Genomic DNA, 22,068 nt, shown 5'->3' with positions numbered 1-22,068 from the left:
AAATAGTCAAAACCACCCTTGAAAATCCCCTGAAACTCCTCATAAAACACAACACTATGCTGTTTCTCACTAAGTCCAAGATGACCAGTTTTTTCCTGACCTTTAGGAAAGACTATTATCTCTTCAGGTCAACACCAGATGACATGTTTGGCTTGGATTTTGTGAGTCAGTTAAACCCAAACACTCACAATCTTCGAGGAAATGAAATCTCCCTACAAACTGCAGGCTCATATCTCCCATCTCATGTTCGGTCTAGGACCATGCTCATCATATATATATATATTTTTTTTTTTTTGGCTGCGTTGGGTCTTTGTTGCTGTGTGCGGGCTTTCTCTAGTTGTGGCGAGCAGGGGCTACTCTTCGTTGCGGAGCGTAGGCTTCTCATTGCGGTGGCTTCTCTTGTTGCAGAGCACGGGCTGAGGCACACGGGCTTCAGTAGTTGTGATGCGTGGGCTCAGCAGTTGTGGCTCATGGGCTCTAGAGCACAGGCTCAGTAGTTGTGGTGCACGGGCTTAGTTGCTCCGAGGCATGTGGGATCTTCCTGGACCAGGGCTCGAACCCGTGTCCCCTGCGTTGGCAGTTGGATTCTCAACCACTGCACCACCGGGGAAGCCCTGCTCATCATATTTCAATTGTCATTTCTTCCCCCTTTTTTTCCTTTTGTTCAAGTTTACTTCCCATGAGTAAAAGATGCATATAATATGACACCACTATAATATTACCACCTTAATATTTACCCAAAGACTTGCCCAAAATGCCACCATTTCTTTGAGTCAACATACTGAGAATCCTTCTTTTGAATTCAAACATGTAACAGGGAATGGCTTATATATTAACCCTACACAGGAGAATGAATGTTTTTATTAAATTAGCTCCAGTTATCTGGGGAGACAAGAGACATGAGAGAATGAACATAAAGTTTGGTAGATGGAAAGAAAATCAGGAAAGATCCAGAATATGAAATGCATTCCCAGCAAATTGGGCCCTGTCAGGGAACAATGTGATGCCATGCTGCACCCCAGGAAGAAGACTGGGGGAACAGGAGGGGGAGTCTAATGACACAAAGTCAGTCCTGCCCTCAATACACTACAAAGTAACCCCCATCCCCAAGGTCTGCCAGGTAAGGGATGATGCAAGGAAAAGAGATGGCCATCCCTGCTAGGCTACTCTGATTTGACTCAACTAGACTGCCCACCCAATGGATTACATGAGTCTCAACTGCCACTGTCTTCCATTCCCTTCAAGGTCACACACACCACTCTGGCTCCAAACACTTCCCTGGAGACGAACACAGTCCCTACATTTCTGTTCCCACATGGTCATTAAAACGAGTGTCCCACCACCACACCTCAGACTCTGCTGGGCAGCGTCAACAAAGTAAGCCTGAACGTTTGCTGGGAAACCTGGCCCTCTCCTACTCCCAGAGGGGCATGTATACATTATTCCAGTCAACAACAATGTTTTCTCAGGAAACAAAGAACTCTCTTCCTACCTCTTCCTCAACCTCTCTCCACTTCACCTGGGTTTTTTTAGCCTTCTTTCCTCTTTGTCGCTGTAGATTCTCCGGGTGTTGCCCCTTAGCAGGGCCCATGGTTTCCCCTCCTTCATGTTATTATTTTTAGCTTTTAGGGTGGACATCCCTCTCTCTTTTGTCCCCTCCAGATTACAGCTCATCTTCATCTGTTCTTCCTCAACCTTCTAACAGTCTAATTCTTAGCCTCCAGTTCCCCGGAAGAATAGGTGGCATGTTTAATTGCAAAAACACACAAAAGAAAACTATTTATACTAGTCAACATCACATAGATTTAAGCCCCATTCCATTCTTCTGGATACAAATGCTCCGCACCAGCCTTAAACTGTTCATGTGTGCATTTCCCTCCTTCCGTGAGTTCCTGATCCGCTCAGAACTTTTACATGACCCTTAGTCCACACTTACCACCGTCTTAAATTCTTCGGCTGATTTTGGAACTGAAAAATTTTAAGCAGGCAATTAAAAAAGACTAAACCTATTCTTGACAGGACTAGACTTAACAGTAATGAGATAAAATGACAAGCACATAGCTTGTTGCCAGAGTACCATGAACAGTTTAAGAATTAGATTCAAAATAGCTGATAGAATCTGAAAGGCAGAGTGACCTCCATACATGATATCTTTTGCTTGGTTTGCACTGTGTGCAAGATACAAAACTCAAAATATTAAGGTACCAGCTGAAGAAGAGACCTTCAATTCGAGATTTAGGAAGAGGTGCTGGGGGAGGTTACTAGAGCAGAATACTTACTAACTAGATGCAACTATTTTTATCCACAGCGAACATGAAATATATAATGTACCGTTTTCCTAAATTTTATGCTCAGAAACACTTCAAAAATTTTTTGTTTTGCAGAATAAAATGACCATTTCTTTGCTAAAATGCTTACCTCTCACGCAAATATATAAACCTAATAAATTAGGAGAATTTAACATGGGACCTATAGAAACAACCTAATTTAAAACATTAAAATTGTTTCCACATTTGAAAAACAGTATGTCAGCATTCACATTTTCATAATAATGTATTCTCTAACACCAAAAAGAAATGTCATCTTTCAATAGATATCCACAATTTCAATAAGAAATGTCCTCCCGTGGTGGGGCGGCGGGGGTGGGCAGGGGAGAGAACTCTTAAAATATGAAAAACCATAAGCATTCAAAACAGCTGACACAAGGTTCCCTTTGTTACATTTGTTCCATAAAATTAAGAGCATGTGTCCAGTAATACAGAAAAACGTAAAAAGCTGAATTTCAAGTGTATACAAAACCCGACTCTAGAGGTAAATAACAGAGATTAATGCAGTATTACCTTGAACAAGCAATTAAAAGGGGCTGAAAAGCAGCAACTAAACCCCAAACCATTTGCTCTTCAACCACAGAAAGCTGAAGATAATCTTATTTACTAAACATAAATCACTTGAGATCTGGCCAGATTCATAAATGATGTTCCAAATGGAAACACTGCAAAGCCAGGAGTTGCTTACATAAGTCTTTTCTTCCAACCCTGAAAACAAACTGGACCAGTTTTCCTTGTTGCTTCTAGGAAAGCGATCATTTTAAGGCAATCAAGCAATTCAACAGAAGGGCTTCCCTAAGACCTGTTCATGCTCCATTTTTTGCCCCACCCCTGCCCCCCTTCTCTGAACAGTATTAGGTTTCCTGCCACTGAGTTTGCTTCCTTCTCCTTCAGTATCTATTTTAAAAAGTCTTTAGGCTACAGAAAGCATGCTCTATTAATGTGTCTTACCTTCTCATGTATTTTTGTAGTATATTCACATTGTTCAGGAAAAAACGTCAAGATGCAGCCCTTTAATTTTTCCGTGTGTGTGTGTGTGTGTGTGTGTGTGTGTGTGTGTGTGTGTGTGTGTGTGTGTGTGTGTGTTCTTTTAAAATTTTCTCTTTAGGGCTCTGTGAGGTTTATGCAGACAGACCTTTCACAGAGGCCACTGTGTTTCCCAGGGTTCATGGTCACGGGCAGCCAGGTAGGAATAGCTGGGCTCTACTTTTCACTTCCTTGAGTTAAAGGCACTTAGACAGACAGGCTTTGACAGCTACAGTGTGCAGTAAGTCAGTGACATGTCTCTTAAAATGTGCTGTGTTAACACACCTTTACTTTTTGGTTGACTCAACAACCAAAGGTTTGTGAGGATACTTTCTTTCCACTAAATACCACGGGAAATGCCAGTGGTCCCGATAGAGATCCACTTGGCCCCAGAAAAGCTACTCAACAGCGTGAGTAGAGCTGTTGATGAGATAGTCAGACAAATGACAGTGAGAGAAGTCAGTGCCCTCCACCCGTGGAAAACCTCACTTAGTTTTAAAGTGCATTGTGACAGGAAGCCCTGGATTAAATCTCAAGCCATACGTTTTAGTTCCTTATTCCACAGCTCTAGCTATTCCCTCATTCACAGTTAGGAAGCCAAAGGTACGAAATACCCAGTAGAGTTTACTCCCATCTGCCAAAGCTCGGACCAAGCCTCAGGCAGTCAGATTTTCCCCTCCTACATGTTGCCCACACACCACACGCATCTTCTGCACCTCACAGGAACTAGTACTTTCTTTACCCCCTACCAAGGCCTCACCTCCCTGGGCACCTGAGGAAGATGTCTAGAGCCTGTCCACACCACAGCACACCTGATCCTGCTGTCTCCTTCTCCTCCAGGGCCAAGGACACTGCCCGTTCTCCAATGCCCGGCTGCTTCCTCCAAGGCCTCAGAGCTGGCCACTGCCAACACTGTGAATAGCCTGGCCACTGACTGACAACTTTTTTCCTATCCAATGAATGCAATTCAAAGTTCTGTGGCCTAAAATCAAAACACATCACAGAGCTCAAGACCCAGAGGCAGACAAACCTGTCTTGGTTCTCTGCTACTTACTACCTCTGTGACACGGGCAAAAAGCCGCAGTTTTATCTCTGAGATGAGGATAGTAATAGTGTTTACCTTTATTATGAAGACAGGACAAGATAATGCATGTACCCAGCAGAGTAAGCACTCAAAAAATGTTAGCTATTTTTATTACCATTATACTCTACTCCACTATGCTGTTACTACAGCAGTAACTGGCATAAGCAGGCTTCTAGCCAAATTTGGACTTTCTGTTTGGCCACCACAATGTAGTCTGTGTTTTCTTTTTACGTTAACGCCTTTGGAGAGGTGAGCATCCTCCCACCAGTCACAGTCCCCACTCCTCCTTAGAATCTTTTTTTCTTTACTGAAGTCTAGTTGATTTACAATGTTGTGCTAATTTCTGCTGTACAGCAAAGTGACTCAGTTATATACATAAATATATTCTTAATATTCTCTTCCATTATGGTTTATCCCAGGAGCTTGGATATAGTTCCCTGTGTTATACAGTAGGACCTTGTTATCCATCCTAAATGTAACCCCAAACTCCCAGTCCATCCCTCTCCCTCCCCACCTCCCCCTTGGCAACCACAAGTCTGTTCTCTAAGGCTATGAGTCTGTTTCTGTTTTTGTAGATAGGTTCATTTGTGTCATATTTTAGATTCCACATATAAGTGATATCATGTGGTATTTGTCTTTCTCTTCCTGACTTATTTCGCTTAGGATGATAATCTCTAGTTGCATCCTTGTTGCTGCAAATGGCATTATTTCATTCTTTTTTATGGCTGAGTAGTATTCCTTCAAATCTTACGTGCTCATTATACAGCTGTCTGGCCCCTAAGTTTGTGACACCCTTTCCCCTCAAGCAAAAGGTCTCAGAACTACAAGGAATTTTTTAATAAAGACATTAGAGGAATAGGACAGCCAGACATTATACTAAAAGCAATGTCTTTTTAAAAACCACAGCAAAGACACACCAATTTCCAAGAAGATTAAGACGTCTCAACCAGTCAAAAGGCACATATGTGACAGGTAGGGAGAAAAAGGAATAAACTCTACTCTGTAGTATTATAGTCAGTAACAACTTCCAAAACGTGGAGAATTTGTGAGGTTCTTATAAAACACAGAATCCCACTGTTAGCTTTCCAGGTGTGGCACAAAATGGACAGAGCAAATATAATAAGGGCAGATCGGAAAACATACCCCCAAAGCCCGGCTCTTCCCTAAGTGTGAAGGCCACACTGCCCAGGCAATTTCTTGTTCCAAATGTTCCTGTCAGCTGTCAGTAGCTTTGCACATATTAAAAAATTAAGTTGTCTGACACTTAGTATTTTTCTTTTGTTCCTAAACCCACATAAATTTTCCGTGACTGATGAAAAGATATAACTAATAATTAAGAAACACACACCTTCTTAATAGCATACATCATTTCTGGAAAAGAATACCACTATAAAAAGGACAAAAAAACTAAACACTATAAGAATACAAAGATATTTACCTATTACAGAGATTTATTACTATCATAAAATTAAACAACCATAGTTCTCTTTATTAGAAAAATCTCCATTTCCTTCTATCATTCCCAAAAGTGGGTCCACTGAAAACATTCTCTTTAAAATAAGGTCATTTGCTTTAAAATACTCTAAAATGAAATCAAGTGGACTTTTTTCAAGGTTTACAAAAAAATTTCAAAATAACTATAAAATAAAAGGTAGGCAAGGTCAAAATTATCATTGCAATAACCAACACAATGATCTTGTATAAACCCAACTCATATTTATTCTTTTTTTTAATGAAATGAAAATTTATTAACCAGGAAAGGTAGACATCATAACTGAAAAAAAAAAAAGCTGCTTACAAATCCTATGTACCGGACAACTTCACTTTGATAATACATGCATGCAGACACAAAGACAAAAAGATCTAGAAGCATATACTAGGTAATAACAGAGAGATATATGTATAATGAGGTAAACTCTGGGTAGTGAAAATATGTTTTCTCTTATTTTTGTTTTCCTATAGCTTCTATATGTATATATATGTTTTTGTAGCAATAAGGTAGTTGTTAAAAATACCATGTTTTTTAAAAAGGCTATAGTGTTTACTTATTCATCAGACCAAAAGGTCAGCTGGATCCCTGAAAAGCTTGACAGGTAAATTCTTTTTTTTTTTCTTCAGATTTTAAGGGTTTTTTTTAAACTTTTTATTTTACATTGTAGTATAGTTGATTAACAATGTTGTGATAGTATCAGGTGATCCAACTCATAAGTTATTCTTTATGGAATCCGTACACCCTCTGGTGTGAGAATCCAAATAAATATATAGTCAATTACATAGAAAAAACAGGTCATATTCCACACTGTTAACAGTGACTATTTCTAGGTAGCCAGATTACAGGCGATTTATTTTCCTTCTGTGTGGTATTATATGCGTGTTTTCCAAGTCTTTTGCTCTACAAAAAAGGTTATTACTTTCAGTATCAGATGAAAAATGTTATTTATATATTTTAATAATCCTGTACCTAACTACGATTAGAGGATCAGGGTATATTTTCTAAAGGACCCAGTTCCTGAAGGAGTCGGGAGTCAAAAGTAGCTCTGTCCAAGGTGTTCCTCATTTGCTCTGTCTTCACCTGATCTCCTGGGAGGCTTAATGACCAGCTTCTACTGCCCAGAGTTCCTGAGCACTGACGCTCTGGCCGCACAGCGCTGACCTCTCGGCCGCCCTGGGCATGTTCTCCAGGGCTCAATGCTCTACCTTACACCCTGGACTCCTTGCAATGGAAACTGTTTTACATTTGTTCTATGGACCTCGACAGAGCTTAGCACAGCTCTCTCAACACACAGCAGGCTCTGGCTATCTATTTGTTAAACATAAATGAAATAACTCGTTAACCAATTAATTAACAGTAAAGTAAATCCAGTGCTCTGCTTCTTGGCCTTTAAAGACAGCGTGCTATTATGTGTCGTAAGGAAGACTGAGGAGCGGTCCCACTGACCCAAATCAGAACTACTGATGGGAAGGCTTTCAGGAAACACCCAAAGCACCAAGGGAAGAAGCTGTTTCTCTCTGAGTCAGCTCTGAACTTCCAAAGTAAGGGGAACAGACCTCGGGGGCGGGGGGGCACATCTCAAGAAAGCAATGCAGTCAACTCCTACTGCTTGTATCATTCCCAGGCAAGGGCATGTGAGGTTAGCTGTGGGCTCCTAATCCAGCTTTACTATTCCAAAGAGAACTAAATCAGCAAACAGTGGGAGGCAGGAGTAGCTGATCCCTGCTGGGTCATGACCTGCCGCCTTTAATGACAGCAGTGGTTATCTCAGTTTACACAGCCTATGAAGCACTGGCAGAGTTTTCAGGGTTCTTAGACAAAGTGCTATTATTACAGTGACGCTGAGGACTGTCGAATAATAGAGGAAACACCATTACATTCTTTAGCTTCAATAGCTTTAATTATATTTACTGTGAATTCTCAAACCAGTGGGTGTACAAACTGTATAGAGAAAAATGTAAGTTGTATGTGTAAAATTAATTGTATTGGGTACTGTGATGCTACTGTTAATCTAGTGCTTGTGATTATTAAACTGAGCTGCTTCTGAGTCAAATTATCATCTATACAAACTGTCATTTAGAATGGCCAAGTGCAGGGGCGGGTGGAGACTGGGATTTGATCTCCCAAAGAGGCTGGGTCGCTCTGTCTGTCCCAAACCACAGTAAAGAATGATTTTTGTTTTACCTCTGGAAGCCAAGAATTGCTGTTGGAGTTAAGTGATGTCCACAAAAGTGGACAAGGAACGAAAAAAATAAACCCACAAAAAACCTTCATTTACACAAACAAACTTAAGGGATGTATTTATAAATATTCATAACCTCTTTGAGTATAATCTTTCAGGTGGTTGTAATGCAACATTTACAGTCAAACATGTAACGCTTCCGTGATTTCAAAAATGCCCCGAGGAAGCCCCTGTGCATCTCTTAGGCTTCCTGTGTTTTACTACAACCTCTGCTTGAGATTTTTTTAAGCCAAATTTGCCTAACTTGCTGTTTTCTTCACAGGGCTGTAATTGTTAGGTACACTGAGTGCTTTAAACAAACACAGCTGTAAACACAGGAAAATGAAAATTTGCCCTGGGGAGAAACATAACAAACTTGCTAGCCTCTTTAGTTCTGCAAAAGAGCTATTTCACAGAGTCTTTGTCATAAGAAATGCCTGTATTTTGTAACAGCTTGTCCCATGTCACACAAGCAGACCCAAAGTTATTACAGAAACAAAGTTCCTGGACCAAATGGGAAAAAAAATGGCTGCCAGCCTCTCACACTAATAACTCCAATGCTTCCTGGTGAGCCGCCAAGGTGTTACACCTGAATCAAGAGGCAGATGAATGCAACATCACAACCCTTTAAGAATCAACTCTCTTTGACTTAACCCAGTGATATTTAAAAAGCCATATTTTATCACCTCCTTCCCACAACAAAAAAACAGAAAATAACAAATTTTGATAAGGATGTGGAGAAACTGGAACCCTGTGCACTAATGATAGGAATGTAAAATGGTGCGGTTGCTATGGAAAACAATGTGGGAGTTCCTCAAAAAATTAAGGGGACTTCCCTGGTGGTGCAGTGGTTAAGAATCTGCCTGCCAATGCAGAGGACACGGGTTCGAGCCCTGGTCTGCGAAGATCCCACACGCCGCGGAGCAACTACACCAGTGCATCACAACTACTGAGCCTACGCTCTAGAGCCCGCGAGCCACAACTGCGGAGCCCGCTCACCAAGAGCCCGTGCTCCGCAACGAGAGAAGCCACCGCAATGAGAATCCCGCGCACTACAACGAAGGGTAGCTTCACCGCAGCTAGGTAGCTCACCGCAGCTAGAGAAAGCCCACGCGCAGCAACGAAGACCCAGTGCAGCCAAAAATAAATAAATAAATAAATATTTTTAAAAATTAATTTTTAGAAATACCACGTGATACAGCAATTCCACTTCTAGACATATACCCAAAAGAAAGCAGAATCTCAAAGAGATATTTGTATACCCGTGTTCATAACACCATTATTCACCATAGCCAAAAGGTGAAGGCAACCCAAATGACCATTCAATAAATAAAATGTGGTATAAATAAATGTGGTACACACAATGGAATATTAGTCATACAAAGGAAATTCTGACACATGCTACCACATGAATGAGTCTTGAGACATTATGCCAAGTGAAATAAGCCCGTCACAAACAGAATAAATATTGTATGATTTCACATATATGAGGGACCTACAGTGTTCAAATTCATAGAGACAGAAAGCAAAAAGTTGGTTGCCAGGGGCTGGGGAGGGAGGGAGAATAGGGTACAGAGTTTCAGTTTTGCAAGAAGACAAAAGTTCTAGAGATGGGTGGTAAGGATGATTGCACAACAATGTGAACATACTGAATGCCACTGAACTTTACACTTAAAAATGGTTACATGGTAAATTTTATGTTATGTATTATTATAGTTTGTTAGGGCTATCATAACAAAGTTTCATAGATTGGGTGTCTTAAACAACAGAAATTTATTTTCTGATAATTCCGGAAGCTAGAAGTGTGAGATCAAGGTGTGAGCAGGATTGGTTTCTTCTGAGAACTTTCTCTTTGGTTATCAATACTGTCTTCTAGCTGTGCCTCCACGTGGTCTCCGCGCCGTAACTGTCTGTGCCTTAATTTCCTCTTCTTATCAGGACACCAATCGTACTGGACTAGGGCCCATCCTAAAATGACCTCATTTTAACTTACATCATTAAAGACCCTATCTTCAAATACAGTCACATTCTGGGGTACTGGAAGTTCGGGTTTCAACATATGAACTTAGCAGCAGCGGGAAGCGATTCAGCCCGTAAGGTGTATATTTTACCACACTTTTAAAATAATAATACAATAAAGTAAATGAGAGCAGGCAAAGGGAAAAGAACAATCTGAGGGAGGGCCCTGAGGAAGGAAAAGGATGTGATTAGAGGAAATGAAAGAAGGCCCGTGAGGCTGCAGCAAAGGGGGCAGTGATCGCTAGGATGACAAACAGAAGGTAGATGAAAACACAATCCTTGAAAATTCATTCCGAAATTTACAAAAACTCCAAAAAAGTAAACCTTCTTAAAAGAACAGTCACAACAAAGAATAAGCAACTTATGTAAAAGAGGTATTGGGCTTCCCTGGTGGTACAGTGGTTGAGAGTCCGCCTGCCGATGCAGGGGACACGGGTTCGTGCCCCAGTCCGGGAAGATCCCACATGCCGCTGAGCGGCTGGGCCCGTGAGCCATGGCCGCTGAGCCTGCGCGTCCGGAGCCTGTGCTCCTCAACGGGAGAGGCCACAGCAGTGAGAGGCCCGCGTACCGCAAAAAAAAAAAAAAAAAAAAGAGGTATTGCTATTTACCTCTGAAAGACTTCTCTGCGCTGAAAAATAGACACTACTTCAGTGTCCATCTTTGCACTTCGTTAGAGCCCTAAATGTTCCAAAAAGTTTTTTTTTCAACCTTGGGTTTTTTAAACAATATTATTGTAGTGAAATATACATAACATAAAATTTACCATTTTAACCATTTCTACAGTTTTTATTTATAGAAATATCACCACTTAAAAGAAAATATCCCTTAAGTCAGGATACATTGTTAAATGGAGAAGAGAATGGCTAGTAATCAATGCTCTCTTTTTATAAAGCCAACTTACTTTTCCATTAAATTTCAGAAATGTGTAAACCGGGGAGTCAAGAAAAATACCTTTAGAGATCTGGGTTAAAAATACATTAGCGATCTGGGTCAGCATCCACCTCCCAACTCCTCTGTTCCCCAAGTACTGGCCACCCTGTGGTCTGACACCATTGAAGCACTTAGATCTCTTAGCATCAAGCATCATGAGCACTGTACTCCAACTTAAATAGTACACACTCCAAAGAAAACATTCTGAGTTACTGAATGTCAAGGATATATTTTCAACCAGAATTGTTTCACAATAGAGGGAGATTAAGAGGAGGGATGGAAAAAAGACTCCAAAAGTTTTTAAGTGCCAAAACTTACTTTTCAATTTGTCAAAGATTAACCACAAATAAATAGAGAAAAAGAGAGAATGTTATAATCATGGCTGCAGGAAAACTGACTGCTGGACATGAATACTGCCTTTTCCTCCTGATGCAATGGATCCTGCCCACAAAAAAATAAATTCCATCACATATTATAGATACACATACACACACACTCTTATATATTCAGGATATACAAGGAACACCCACCAGTCAATAAGAGAAAACGGGGAAAACATGGCAAACTTTCATAGAAGAGAAAGCATGAAAGGTTAATAGCCATATGATAATATATCTTTAACCTCATTAATAATCAGGAAAATGAAAATTAAAATCACAGTAAGGTAAATTATACTAAACATAAATTACATCTCAATTTTAAAAACACACAGTAAGATACGATTGCACACCCACCAAATAGGCAAAAATATTTGAAATTTGATCACACTAAGGTCATCAAGCCAAGGGCAACTGCACACACCAGTGTAGTCTATCCTGGTACAGCCACTCTGGCAAAGACGTGTCATCACCTAGTAAAATTAAATATGCATATACTCTATGACCCAGCTATTCCACTCCTAGGTTTATACATTTAGAGAAACTCTAGCATATATACAACAGGAACTACATTCATACCAGTCTTCCTCACGATTGTGAAAAGTTACACAAACAACACAAGTGTCCATCAGCAGCAGAAAAGATCATTAAATGTGGCATATTCTTACAATGCAATGCTATACAGCGGTAAAGTAAATAAAATATAGCTTCATGAATAAACATGGATGAATCTCAAAAACAATCTTGAGTAAAACAGCAAGGTACAGAAGAATACAAGTTATGTGATTCTATTTATTCAAAGAGCCAAAGCAGCTAAAATTAAACAATGTATTGTTTGGAGATAAACATACATAAGACAAGGGAATGACTTTGAAAATGAAGGATGATGGTAACCACAGGAGGCAGAGAGGGTGAAGAAGATGCAATCAAGGAAGGGTACCCAGGGTTTTCTAAGGTACCGAAAACGTGACACGCCACTTCTTAAGCTAGGTAGTAGGTACCAGTGTTCATTTTATCACTTTTCTTTAAATTATACATATATTCTATGTGTATGATGTAGCTCTCATTTAAAAAAGCAAAATAAAAGCCAAAGGCTATTTTTTAAAAGAACAACTTTGAGGTTTCAGTTTCAAGATGGTTGATAGCCTGGTTCTCCCACCTGAATCCCTAATGAAGTGAAAGCACCAAAAAATGAAATAGAAGATTTCTGTAAGAGTAAAAAGAGTTTACTGGACATGGACCTAGAGAACAAACGTATGGACACCAAGGGGGGAAAGGGGGGGTGGGAGGGATGAATTGGGAGATTGGGATTGACTTATACACACTAATATGTATAAAATAAATAACTAATGAGAACCTGCTGTATAGCACAGGGAACTCTACTCAATGCTCTGTGGTGACCTAAATGGGAAGGAAATCCAAAACAGAGGGGATATATATATACATATGGCTGATTCAGTTTGCTGTACAGTAGAAACTAACACAATATTGTAAAACAACTATACCCCAAAACATTTCTTATTAATGCACTATATATATATATATATATATACACACACACAAAATTTTACAAAGCCACCAAGAGGTTTCTGATCAACAAAGTCATGAGTTTAAAAAGCAGAAGGGTGTGACATATACACACTACTGTATATAAAATAGATAATTAGTAAGAACCTACTGTATAGCACAGGAAACTCTACTCAATACTCCGTAATAGCCTATATGGGAAAAGAATCTAAAAAGAGAGTGGATATATGTATATGTATAACTGATACTTTGCTGTACACCTGAAACTAACCCAAGATTGTAAATCAACTCTACTCCAATAAACATAAAAAAAAAAAAAAACAAGAAAAGAAAAGAAAAACAGTTTGCTGGAAGAGAATTTTAAATGCACAAGAGATTGCAACAAAATTCTGGAAAACGAAACAGGAGATGGGAATGTGGTGACAGATGAAACAGTGAGGGGAGAGCTGCCACCCATGGGCCACCAAGGAGACAATCTGCTCAAGAGAAGCCCAGGAAGGCTTCAGGCTCAGAGTCAACAGGTATCACAGAGCGGGGAGGATGACACCGGGCAGCAAACAGGGGGATAAAGTGATGACGGTTAGCACGCCGCCACCCCCCCGCCTCCCCACCCTCTAACAGAGCCTTCAGGCAGCATGGCCAATTATAATGACAAACATCTGGGGGTTCATCTCTAAAGGAACAGAACCAATCGTGGCAGCAGGGCATGAGAGATGGCTTGTGGAGGTTTCCGATGTGAATCTTGGTTCCTCAGAGTAAATCCTCCTCATCAGGGCATTTTCGGGGTGAAGCAAAGCTGGTCAGTGGACCGCTCAGTAGCCCTGCCCCCCACTCCCACACACACATACACACTGAGCTCTGTTTAGAATTCCTGCTCAAGGGAGGGAGGGGCTGGGGGGCTGGTGGGTGGGCGGGCTCTACATATAGATGTTTTCAAGGTAGTAAACTCTCCCAGTCCTTCATCCTTAATTATGAAGAGGCAACCAGTCCTACAAGGAAAATCAGTAACCTTAGGGGTAAAAAACTGACACTGAGGGCTTCCCTGGTGGCGCAGTGGTTGAGAGTCCGCCTGACGATGCAGGGGACGCGGGTTCGTGCCCCAGTCCGGGAGGATCCCACATGCCGCAGAGCGGCTGGGTCTGTGAGCCATGGCCACTGGGCCTGCGTGTCCAGGGCCTGTGCTCCGCAACAGGAGAGGCCGCAGCAGTGAGAGGCCCGCGTACCGCCAAAAAAAAAAAAAAATTGTCTCTTTTGAGACTCTGACTTTGGAAAAATATAGGCTCTAACATGGCCTAAAACCAAAATCTCACGTCAATGCTGGCAGGTATCAATATGTTGGCCCACGCAAAACAGAAGGAAATAGGTGCAGGAAAGGCAGAACGAGAGAAGAGGCTATGTGATCACGACTCCTGACTTTTTAGCCTGTTCCACAGTCCTTAATGGGTCCACTGGTGTCATCAAGATGGGCTGTTAAGTCCTACATCTTTAAGTTTTTTTCTATTTTATTTAAGTTAATTCCAGAGGGCCTCTGTTCTTTCCAACCAATAAACTCCGACTAAAACAGCAGGCATCTGCTGTCTGGAGCTGCACAGTAACCAGGAGACACCACCCTGTCTGCTGTACCGTGGGGCACCCTGCCTCTCCCTGTACCGAATCAGAACACAACATGGGCTCCCACGGCCTGTCATCCTGTCAGCACTACGCACAAATGGGAGCCAGGCGGGACTGTTGAACATCATCACAGTTACACGTGATCAAATACGCCTGATAATTAAAATGTCAGAATCCAGAAGTAAACATACAGTGTATTCAATGAAAACTTGAAACTGTGGAACAATTGGAAAAGGAGGAGAATGTTAACTTGACTTACAATATGGAACAAGAGAACAAATCGTGCAAGATTTGGAAGAAAAAGAACAAATTAATGTCTTTTGTATGCCCACTGAGTTTTTCAATCAGCCTGAAAAATTAGAAAGCCAAGCAAAAATTCTCTTTCAATGACATGAATAAAGCTGATTTACTTAGGGCACAAAATGCCATTCTCTAGACTAATCTGAGCTGAACAAGAAAAAAAAATATTCTTTGAAGTTCAAGCAATAGAAGGAAACTCTTTTGCATATTTGGAAGGTAACTTTCATGCATTCCCTGGCTGAATAACCAGAGTCAAACCACAGCATGAGAATCTTAAGCCAATGTCTGAGACCTTGAAAAATGGATACAGATGGTCCCCCGACTTACAATAGTTAGACTTACGATTTTTCTACTTTACGATGGTATAGGAGCCATACGCATTCAGTAGAAACTGTATGTGGAATTTTGAATTTTGATCTTGTCCCATGCTAGTGCTAGGCAGTACATACTCTCTCATAGTGATGCTGGGCAGCTCCCAGTGAGGCACACGATCAAAAGGATAAACAACCAATACACTTACTACCATTCACTCCCATACAATCATTCTGTTTTTCATTATCAGTACAGCATTCAATATCTTACATGAGATAGTCAACACTTTATTATAAAATAGTGTTTTGTGTTAGATGATTTTTCCCAACTGTAGGATAATATAAGTGTTCTGAACACATTTAAGGAAGGCTGGGCTAAGCTATGATGTTCAGCAGGTGAGGCGTATTAAACGTGTTTTCAACTTACAATATTTTGAACTTACTGTATTGAACAATATAATGGGTTTATAGGGATGTAACTCCATCGTAAGTCGAGGAAGATCTGTACTGCGCAACTGAGCAGGGAAGAAAATGGCCACCAGGTGAAGGGTCAAGGGATGGAGTATGTATGACTACCAGCCAGACTTGTCTTTCCTAGTTTCTGATTTCACAAACCAGTAAAATTACATACACATACACACACACACAAGCAGAGCCAATTCAACTGCCAATTTTCTATATTTCCAAATAAAGATAATTCACTTGAGTCCATTGCTATTACTAGAAGTAATTACATCATTTAATTTTTTAAAAAGATATTTTAAGGCCAAAAAAGTACGAAGGACTTGATCTTAGCATTTTCTAAAGCCCTTGAAAACAGCACAGGCTAGAAAATACACTTAAACTAAGTCCATTTTGTTCCAGCTTAGCAGGTGTTGCTTTAGCTGTGATTTGTGATTCATTCCCTAACCCCCAACTCCATTATTCCATTAGTCCCTTTCCTCAAAAGCAATAAATAGGCAAATGGAACATTTAAGAATTGGGCTTCCCTGGTGGTGCAGTGGTTGAGAGTCCACCTGCTGATGCAGGGGACACGTGTTCGTGCCCCGGTCCGGGAGGATCCCACATGCCGCGGAGCGGCTGGGCCCATGAGCCATGGCCGCTGAGCCTGCGCGTCCGGAGCCTGTGCTCCGCAACAGGAGAGGCCACAACAGTGAGAGGCCCGCGTTCAGCAAAAAAAAAAATAATAATAATGCAACATTTAGGAGCCCCAAACATGATACAGATGGCTTCACATATGTAAGGGCTGAAAAGCGTCCCTTGTTGATTAAAGGAAGACAGATTTGGATAGATAAAGAAAGAGGAAAACCAAGCGCGTGATGAACACAGTATGGTATGAACAGAGGGACATTAAAGCAGGAACGGGAATGCTTTAGGGGATGCTAAGGAAGAGGCTCAGCTGAGGGGAGAACAGACAAGGGGCACCTGTGTGATCTAGAACTGGAAAGTTCTTGGGGAGCTCACTGGACTGCAGGCTGCAGACCCAGGACTTTGTTTAGAAGCAACAAGGAATCTCCAATGGAACTAGATGACAAAGGAAGCATATGGCAACATTAACCCAACAGAAGCTATGATTTTAGCAGTAAGTTTTGGTAACTTTAGTAATTTCCTGGGCAGTTAAGCAGTTACCTCTAGTTCTGGCTCAAAAGGTTCCATTTGAGAAGATTCAGGCCCACTTATCTTGTGTGAAAATGCACTGTCACTGTTTCTGCACCTAGACCCTTGTGGGCAGTGACTGCCTTAATACCCCTGAAAATCATGTAATTTGCTCTGTCTTGGGTACGGCTGCCAACTCCTCTAGGATTTTGCTCTTGGTAATATGAAAGTATTCATTGGTGGAAATAAGAAAATCATGAAAGAGTGCTGTTTCAGAAGTGATCAATTAATAGAAATGTCCACTAGGCAACTGAAGATTCATTCATTTATCCGACAATATTTATTGAGCCGATATCTGGCTACCTACTGTGTGCCAGACACTTGAACAAAAAAAGATAAAGATCCCTGCCCCTAGGGCTTCCCTGGTGGCGCAGTGGTTGAGAGTCCGCCTACTGATGCAGGGGACACAGGTTCGTGCCCCGGTCCAGGAAGATACCACATGCCACCGAGCGGCTGGGCCCGTAAGCCATGGCCGCTGAGCCTGCGCGTGCGGAGAGAGGGCCACGTACCGCAAAAAAAAAAAAAAAAGATCCCTGCCCTTGTGAAGCTTACATTCAAGTAGGGATACAATACAAACAAGAAACAATAAATACAGTATCTACAAGTATGTAAAAAGTGCTTTGGAAAAAAAGAAGATAAAAAGAAAAAGAAAAATCTAAAAAAGAAAAAAACTCAAATACTAATTGAAGCTAAGAGAAGAGATGAGTTCCCCAGGGAGTAGACTACCTGATTAATGCCCTTTCCACTTCTAAAACTCTACCACTCCAAATCAAGGAATTTGACACATATAACCTCAACCTTCTTGTTTAAGCAGAAGGTACTATCAAAGCATCACATTATTGTTGTGACTTAAAGAAATAACAGAGACCCATCACCAGGGAACTGTCCTCTTACAGATGAGAAAGTGGAGGACCACAGAATTTAAGTAAGATCACCTTAGAGCACAAGAGAACGAGGGGCAGATGGGAGTTCCAGAACTCTCTAGCTTCTTGTAACTTTTAAGAGCAGAAGCCCTTTCAGTCACTTCAAAAGTACTTCAAACCCTCTTGGAGGCAATGAAAAATATTTTTATTACATAAATAGTTTAGCCATATAATGGCAATAATAAAAATAGCACACACTTAATAGAGAACTTACTTGTGCCAGACACTCTTCTAAATCCTTGTCATGAGTAAGAAACTCACTTAATCCTCACAACAACCCTGTGAGGCAGTAAGACTTCAGAGTGAGTGGTTTTAATGCCACGCCACCCCTTCAATTATTTATGCATACCTTCACAGAGCATAATCCTTATCACTAATTAGGAAACTGAGGTCTAGATTTTTCATCTGGACTTGGCAGAATTAGATATTTGTATATCAAAAATGCAACCATTTAAGCTTCATTTGAAGTAAACATGTTTTAGAAGTAAAGGAAATTTGAAACTATATAATCAGTATTATGCTAAAAAAAATGGTATTTCGGTAATTCAATAAAGGGTCCTCAAAGGTATGTTTTCAACTAAACAGTCTTCAGAGAAAGACACTATTTCAAGACCCTAAGTAAAGTTTTTAAAAAATGAAATTCTAGTAAGGCAGATCTTTTTTTATGTTTCACTTGAACAAACCTTATGCTTTGATTTTCACAGAAGGGAAAGGGAGAGAGAAATACAATGAAAAAAAGTTCTTTCCCCTAGTATTTGTCTAAGCATTTAAAATTTTAGATTAGATTTTAGAAAAATCAGAATCATGAGGCTTACCAGTAACATATAACATAATAAAATACAATAAATTTTTTAAAAACATAGTTTCCCTTTCTCAACACACCAAATATAGATTGTGTAAATTCAATTATAAAATAAAGTGTTACTATGTATCTAAAGTTGAGGATCTTTTTGCCTTCAGTTCACTAGGTTCATTTTCATTTCAATGGACTTTCCTATTAAAGAGTTTTGACTATATGTCACATACAATTACAATTCACTCCATGGATCTGTCCACATTCTTTAGTGGTACTGGAATTTCATCATATAGAATAACAGTTGAATACATGGATCATTGGCTACAGCTCACAACCATTTTAGAGATGACGTAATCTGCATTACACAGTAGGTATGTCTACACTGTTTGTATGCATGGATCTCAAAGCAACTTCTAAACCTTCACTGGTAAAATTGCCCCTCTCCTAACAAACTCCTTGTCTTTTTTCTGTGAGAGAAGAGAATTAATCTTCCTTACTGGAGCAAGGTTGGAGAGGCCAGGCTCCCAACTTTCATGCATCATATATTCAGATAAGACACAAAGAGGAAAACAGCATATGTTGGCTCCTATATTCAACATTCTTTTCTCATCCTTAGGAGCATCCCACTTCATTGTGCCATATTTTTAAACATACAATCCCTCTGACCCTCAGCATATTTCAAAACCTCCACTGGCATACTACATATTTCTTTCTCCTTATCCTTACCACCACGGAGGGCCCAACATGAAGCTATTTTTGAATGGCCTAGTCACAGCTATTACCTGAGTGCCAAATGGGTGCAAGACACTGTGACGGCACTGTAAAGAATATAAACAAAAGTAGTAGAATCCTTGTCTTCAAACAGCTTTTAAAACTAGTAGGATTAGATAACCGTACCAGTCACTGTAGCCACAAGGTAGAATGAGAGCCAGAATTGAGGTGTTGTAGACGTTTAAGGGGGAGGAGGGACTCTGAGCTTTGCTGCAGCCAACATGTAGAGGGAAACATGATCTGTTATAAGATTCAGTGTCCCTGGGGTAAAAATAAACCGGTTGCTCAGAGAAAGAACAACTATTTTTGCTACTGAGATCAGAAAGCAATTCAACCAATGGTTTCTAAGAGAAAGTTCTGTTAAATGTAATAAAAATCCTAAGGATATTTTTTTTACAATAAACAAGGGTAAGTTTGAAGAGGGCTGAGAAGCTCTAATGAAAACCAAGAAATCTAACAATGACAAGAGGCAGAAGAGCAGGCCTCAGCTCTACCATGACAGCAAACTCCACACGTGCAGAAGATCGTGAAGCATGACTGACATTGAGAATAACTGCATTTCTCTGGGCGGAATGAGATGGCGTCTAAATAGTAAAAACCACTGTGTTATTTAACTGAATTCATTTATCCTTATACAAACAGAATCACAAAGACATTTTGATGTCAACATTTGACATTTCATGTAAATAGAAAGTAGGTCATCAGTTGAAATAGACAAAAGTGACATATCTAAGAATTACTTTTTTTTTTTTTTTTTTGCAGTATGCGGGCCTCTCACTGTTGTGGCCTCTCCCGTTGCGGAGCACAGGCTCCGGACGCACAGGCTCAGCGGCCATGGCTCACAGGCCCAGCCGCTCCACAGCATGTGGGATCCTCCCAGACCGGGACACGAACCCGTGTCTCCTGCATCAGCAGGCAGACTCTCAACCACTGCGCCACCAGGGAAGCCCAGAATTACTATTTTTAAAACAAAGTTCCTAAAAATATCTCATCTAACATGCACTTGATTCTACAAAGTTTTTTGTACCACTTAAATTTATATCAGCGGGCTTCCCTGGGGGCGCACTGGTTAAGAATCTGCCTGCCAATGCAGGGGACATGGGTTCAAGCCCTGGGCTGGGAAGATCCCACATGCCAAGGAGCAACTAAGCCTGTGTGCCACAGCTACTAAGCCTTTACTCTAGAGCCCACGAGCCACAACTACTGAAGCCTGTGCGCCTAGAGCGCGTGCTCCGCAACAAGAGAAGCCACCGCAATGAGAAGCCTACACACCGCGATGAAGAGTAGCCCCCGCTCACCGCAACTAGAGAAAGCCCGCGTGAGGCAACAAAGATCCAACGCAACCAAAAATAAATAAATAAAATTTTTAAAAATTTATACCAGCATAGGTTCACAGTTTTCCCACTTTATAAGGACTGACAGGATCGTTTGAGGGAAGGATGACACTTTGTCAAGTTTAAAATTGGGGTAGAATTTCTGCTGGAGGCTACACAGGGCAAATAAGATAATCACAGATATCCCCTTAATTATTTGGCGATCTTAATTTAAAAGACTTTTGTTATAAAGGAATCTAGTTCTTCATCCAATCACTGAAAGCAAAAGTTTCCTCCTAAAAAAGAAATTTCTTTAGACGACAGAATCTAAGAATGATTGGTGGAAAGAGGTCAATTCTTTTTCCCTAACCAGTGACCTGCTCATTGCTCAACAGTGAACACTACACAGTCTTCTGAGGCAGGGTTTGCATACATTGATTGGAAATAAAAGCATTACTCGATCATATCAGCTCAAATTCCAGTGATTAGTCCCAGGCCATTAATGACATCAACTCCAGGTTTCCAAATGGACCAACTATTAAAATTTATGAATGACTGACAAAAAAATTCCAATTCTTTTGCAAAGATTCATACACCTGGAAATGAATAACTCATCAAGAGGCAGAGTGGGCGGGGTCAGTGTGCAAATATTTACTCATGAACTTGGCTCCTACATTGCATCATTTTTCATTTAGTTTTACAGTCTGTGATTATATGTACCATTTGCCTAAAAACTCACAGTTCATAGAAAACAAAGAACATAAATTTTAAATGTGATGAGTCCTATTTATGTACTGATCTGTAACATTCTAAGTATTCAATACATCTCATTCATATAGTGAACACCATAGTGGCATTATTTATTTAGCCCTCATCTCATTCTACAAGGAATTTGAGATAGCTTATGAGAAATGCATGTATTAAGGAAGGAAATTAATAATCATGACCAAGGAGTGCTCACTTGGGCTACACACACACTAAAACTGGAATGATAGAGAGAAGATTAGCCTGGCCCCTGCACAGGGATGCCATGCAAATTCGTGAACCACTGCATATTTTTTAAAAATCATGACCAAGGAAAAAAATCATAAATTAGAGAAGAAAATGAAGACTGTGGCTGGTATAAGAGATATTGGAATAGAACTCAAATTTGGAGACCTATTTGAGTCCTACACAGTTACTACAGTTAAGCAGAGAATTCGAGTCTGTGCTTCCTAACAGCCAAGGTGAAAATGTCAATGTGATTAGTTATATGATTTTCTATGAGGAACAAACATCTACACTCCTTCAGGAAGCAAAGCTGTTTCTTATCACTTACTGTGAAAGAGCTGCTCTAGGAGACTCTGAAAGATGTGATGGAAAAATTTCCCAATAGCATTTCAAT

The 22,068-nt window shown here is 40.5% G+C and overlaps 1 protein-coding gene and 1 non-coding gene across 11 annotated transcripts in view; one reads left to right on the top strand and one right to left on the bottom strand.

Moving 5' to 3' along the window:
- The window catches only part of FHIP1A (FHF complex subunit HOOK interacting protein 1A), a 278,113-nt gene that overhangs the window by 232,443 nt on the left and 23,602 nt on the right, over nucleotides 1–22,068 (bottom strand). The window lies entirely within an intron of this gene.
- LOC113626143 (U6 spliceosomal RNA) lies at nucleotides 21,638–21,744 on the top strand. Its single transcript, XR_003435053.1, has one exon. It is a non-coding gene; the product is annotated as a U6 spliceosomal RNA (small nuclear RNA).

The sequence above is a fragment of the Aethalodelphis obliquidens genome, unplaced genomic scaffold (genome assembly GCF_003676395.1).
Source record: "Aethalodelphis obliquidens isolate GAN/ISIS:26980383/991018 unplaced genomic scaffold, ASM367639v1 scaffold17, whole genome shotgun sequence".
NCBI classification, from domain to species: Eukaryota; Metazoa; Chordata; class Mammalia; order Artiodactyla; family Delphinidae; genus Aethalodelphis; species Aethalodelphis obliquidens.
Note: the sequence above shows the minus strand (reverse complement) of the source record. Positions and strands in the feature narration are given on the sequence as shown.